The sequence below is a fragment of the Micropterus dolomieu genome, linkage group LG19 (assembly GCF_021292245.1).
Source record: "Micropterus dolomieu isolate WLL.071019.BEF.003 ecotype Adirondacks linkage group LG19, ASM2129224v1, whole genome shotgun sequence".
Taxonomy (NCBI): domain Eukaryota; kingdom Metazoa; phylum Chordata; class Actinopteri; order Centrarchiformes; family Centrarchidae; genus Micropterus; species Micropterus dolomieu.
Window position 1 is genome coordinate 10,779,614 of NC_060168.1, and position 5,231 is coordinate 10,784,844.

Sequence of the window (5,231 nt, forward strand, 5' to 3'; positions counted from 1 at the left end):
CATTTTGTTATGCTTTTTTTATTAGTCCTGGAAAACATGTAAGGCATATGGTAACATTACACACTGAAGCGTTACAAGCTCTAGAGGCCATGTGGACAACATGGCACCACGCAGTAAACCCAGAGTCAAGCACAGAAGCAGCATCAATTCAAAGGGTTTAAAAAACAAAGTCGAGACTAGAAGAGTGTTTGCAACCAGGAAAAAAAAAAACAGTACAGAGTAGAGGAGAACTAGCTTAGAAATCAACCTGTTGGGTATGCCTTGTAGAAAATGACCAGTGGTGACTGAACTCTAACAGGAGGTACGTAGTATGATGGATGTGAAGAGAGTTTCTGAAGCATTCCCAGAGAAAGGTTAAGGTGTATCATGAATGTACCAGCTGGCCATGACAGTGTCCATGCTGAATGTGAGGACAGGGAGTCAGGTGGCACAGGGGGCAGTGGATTGGCTTCAGTTGGCAACTTGACACTACTGGAAGGGCATTCTCCTCCCTCACACCACACCACTACATGACTACTAAACTATCGTGGAAAGAGACGGTGAGCTGTACATAAACACATGCCTTATTTTCTGGTTGACTAAACATGCATCCTAGTACTGTACATGACAAGCCCAGCCAGGTTGTACTTTCGTAGCATCTCTGCAATGTTGCTGTGATGTTGCTGCATTGCAATACCTTAAAAATTACTGCTAAAAAAACAATAGCTGCAGGCAGATGTGGTTGTTTGGGTTCTCAGTGTGGATGAGTGAACACAGTGGCTCTCAATATGGAAATAACCCACTGACAGAGCCCCTAGTTTTTGATTCAGAATACTAAAGCTTACAACAAACATGGATGGTGTGAAGGATAATTTGTGTGACAGTTTGTGCAGTGTACTCATTGAAACAGAATGAAGTGGTTTCTTACATGAAGAAAAAAACTGCAGTTTGGAATGACCTGAGAAACTATATAAAACAGAAAGGAAATTCACCTCAAATTGTGGGTGCTTTTGAGGGACTTCAGCCATATAAGACAAGATAGATGGAATAGCTATTGGAACTACTACACTCATTGTCTTAGTGCATGTTTCAAACCCAAAACTATGAGTGTTTATTAGTAATATCAAATCTAAAACGGCAAATGTTCAGAAAATTTTCATTTATTTTTACGTTGAAACACTGTTTTTCTCCTGTGCATCTCTGAGTTGCTAAGTACTCTTGCATAAGTGTCTGGAATGACTGGGAAACTATTTCAAGATGACATACACTGCAGCTTCACCATGGTGGAAGTGCTCTCAGGCAGCAGGCCACCCGCCCAACTGATTGAGTTCATCTCAAAGGCATCTTAGCTCAAAAGAACCAAGGGGAAAATGTTTCTAATGTGTTTTCCACATGCTGAAGAATGCATGCAATTTCAAATTCCAGATGTCAAAGTAATGTTTTATTTGCTATGAATGTGTATGGAAAGAGAAAGGGGTGATATGGAGAGGAGTTTTGGCTGGCTGCTGCTGCACTGCGACTCTTGCACCGGCCAAGATGCTCTGCGGATGCAGCACAGGAAAAGAAGAACGTCTCTAATAATCCTTGAGTGAACTGAGATCAGCTGTAAAGCGGAAATGTTGTGTCTGGGGTAGGCCAGGGCTGAGCTATGATCAGCCAATACGCTGGGGTTTTGTGCAGCTGTGTTACAGTATTGGCATCCCTGCACAGCTGTGTGAAAACATCTGCTCTCTCACTTGCTACAAGCCATTCTGAAACAAACTGAAAGGAATAGAAATCCATAGAGAAGAATACCACGGAGGTTTGGATCTGGAGGGATTTTGCAGATTTCTGTGAATCTTAATGTCTTTTGGTCGAGTTTTGAACCTTCCATGCACCATGTTCAGTTCCTTTTCACTGTGATACTAATATTATGATTGTAAACACTTAGGAGGAATCAACTTGTTGTGGTAGACATGATATGAGAGCTGGTAAAACACAGTGAAAAGGATAGAAATACGGAGGGTGGTGCCTCAGATTGAGGTAAGCTGTGCAAGGAGAGAGGCGCAGTGCAGGCCTACGCTTGAGCAAGACTGCAACCAATCAAAAACTACAAATTGTGTTAAACCTTTTGTAAACTGCAGCAAAAATTCTGTCAGCACCCATGAGCATTTGGGATAGAAATCTGTCACACTATGACGCCTCTTTTGCATTTTCAGCATTGATGGAAATGCATCCAAAAACGGAATTTTTCTTTATATTTTTTATGCACTGTTAATATTCAAAGCATTGACAGAGGAATATACATACAATTTGGCACACATGGTTTGGACCAACAGAAAAACTTTATCACATTTAAAAGGATTGCAGGTTGGCAGGTCCCCACATAAAGAGTATGAGCTTTGAACTTTAAACCCTTGGATAACAAAACAAACAAACAAACGGAAATATAAAGGTAAATTAAAATAACATATTAAGTAAAACATCCTTTTTTTAAATTTTACTGAAGCGTTTGTTTCTCACATGGCACTCAGAACAGAAGCACCTTCCACAGGTTCACAAAGGGAGCCCAGCAGATTAGAACAGAACACTAACCAGAGGCTGACAGGACACAGTCACTCCCCACACCAGCGTGGCGGTCGCACTCCAGCCCAGTTCACTCTGCCCTGCTCCACATTTTACTTCCCACAGTCAAGGATGGATGAATGCTTTGATTTTAGCTGCCACCCAGGAGAAGTTGGCCCAGGCAGGGACTGGCAAGCTGAAAATGAGGGGGACCTTTAGATGAGTGTGTGTGTGTTTCTATGTGTGTGTGCCACCTGTGCTTTCAGTGAGCTTCAGCAGATACACTGGGAGTGGATGATGGGAAACAGGCTGTAAACCTGGAGCAGAATCAAAGCCTGCGTGGGACTGGAGTACGACTGTCATGCTTGTAAGTGCATTAAGATCAGCGAGCAGAGTGCAAAATACTAATACCAACTGTCCTCATAACACAGGCCTCTTATCAGACAGGAGGGAGAGATAGAGTAAGAAGGGGGGTTTGGAGCTACATAATATGTAGCAGAGTAGTGTGAGGGGGAAATGTGGCAGGGGTGTAGGGTGGGTGCTTTTAAAACGACCTGAGGACACGCACATCTTCACACACAATGGCACACCACACACAGCACATGAGGGAGGCCACTCATGCTAACACAACAACTGTTTGTCTTTTTTTTTTTTCAAACATTTTGTTTTTGTTTTTTACAAAGTCACTAGTCACCATCTGAGTCTCAACACTGATGCCGGGCTCACAGACAGGCAGGCAGGTAGGCGGGCAGGTAGATAAATGTCATGTTAAATGTAAGGTTTAAAGTTGATATCCTCCTACATGAAAGATTTAGAGTCCACCCAGTGGGATTTGAGATGGGATAAAAAGGATTATTTCTTAATGGCATTTCACCAGTGAGGCAAAATTCATACTGGCCATTAGGGGGAGCGGTGCGCTGTTTTAGCCAACATACTGCTAATTGCACACATTGTCATTACTTGATTAGAATTTCAGACTGGTTTGAACACACCATTTGGTAGTGCAATACTAAAAACATTGAGAAGTGCTCCAACTCCTCATTTTATCATCTGAAATCCTTACTACATTTTACACCTGGTGAAATACTGGTCATCAGTAACCGACTCTTTGGCAAATATGGAGTTAGGGAGGCAGAAACGAGAGACACAGCGAGAGGGATTCAGAGAAACAGACCACAGTGCCATCTCTGACGAGCCTGACGCCTGTTGCTATGCCGACCATAGAGAGGGAAATGGAAAGAGGAGGGAGTGAGAGAGAGAGAGGGAGAGAGAGAGAGAGAGGAAGAGAGGGGAGGTAAAGTATGGACGCCAGCTTGAACTGAATTCTCCTTTCTCAGGTCAGGGTGATCGACAGGCCAGCGGTCGCTGTGAAAGGAGCAGAATGCCATGGAATGCCTCGAGGAGGATCAGAGAGGAAGAAAAGCCTGATCCAGAGGAAAAAGGACTGGTATTCACCTTCTTAACTTGCTCATTTCAGATGCTTCACTGTCTCAGCATGACAGTGCCTCTTTCATCACATTCAGAGTGTGTATGTTTGTGTGTGCATGTGTGCGTATTTGTGGCTTGTTTGAACAGAAACAAATTCTCTCTTAATTGGCACTGCGCACTTCTTGCCAACAGTTGGTCAGCTAGAAAAATCTGTAACTAAGGAGAGGGAAGCTGAGCAATGATTTCTGCCTCCCTATTCAACACCGCACAGAAAGGCTCATTATGAGGGAAATTCATATTCAGGCAAGTGCAAAACTGCAGTCACTATATTAACTTTACTTGGTGGGAATGCAAGCATTATGGAGCAGTTTCACTCGCCACTGATGAAGACTGATATAAGCTATATCCAAGCTAAGGACATATTAAATGATAACCAATGTTAGGCCTTGTACAATTAGCACAGTCGTCTGAGAAGTCAAACATCATGATCACAACCATGATGCAAATATCTCCTGGGGAGGTAGGGTGCATTAGCCAATCACAGGCATCTATGACTCATCCACAGTGACATAACTAAGCGTTGGACACTAAGAGAGCAACGTGTGGGTGGGTGTGGTTCTCTGTTTATCTGCTTGTCTTTGTGCCTGTCTGTGGGTCCGGCCCGTGGATGTGGTTGGGGTGGTGGTGGTGTGGGAGGTGGGAGGGGACTCAGCACAGTGAGGGGGAAGAGGAGGTGGCAGGTGGAAGTCAGAGCAGAACAATTTAGCACAGTGGGAGTTGAGGTGCAGAGGGGCATTGGGGTCGAGGGAGGGGCCGGAGTGCGAGCGGGGGTTGCGGTTGTCAAGGAAACAGTAATTTGCCCCAGGCCTGGACCATACCCACAATCCTCCACGGCTCTCTTGTTTCTGTCATTCCCAATAGGAAAAATCTTTCCCGTGTTGTGACTTTTGTTTTCTCAATCTCATAACGCAGAGGGATAAGTCGGGAGCTTACGAGGTGTTACAAGTGATTGGAATTTTTCTTTTAGAGTTAAAGGCAAGAAAATGGGATGAGATGGGAGGGGAGGTGGGTGGAGCCAGGCCTGAGTAATGACTGCCATTGTGGACTAAAGAGGGCGAGGCTGGGGGGAGGTGGAAGAGATGAAAGATCAACAGCGGTGTGATAATTTTGTAATGTACCCTTCTAACACCTTCCCATCTTGCCTACCCTCCAACCCCACCATCCCTCCCCATCCATCTCCATCCTTCCCCCCACCCCACCCTACCCCTCCATCCCACACC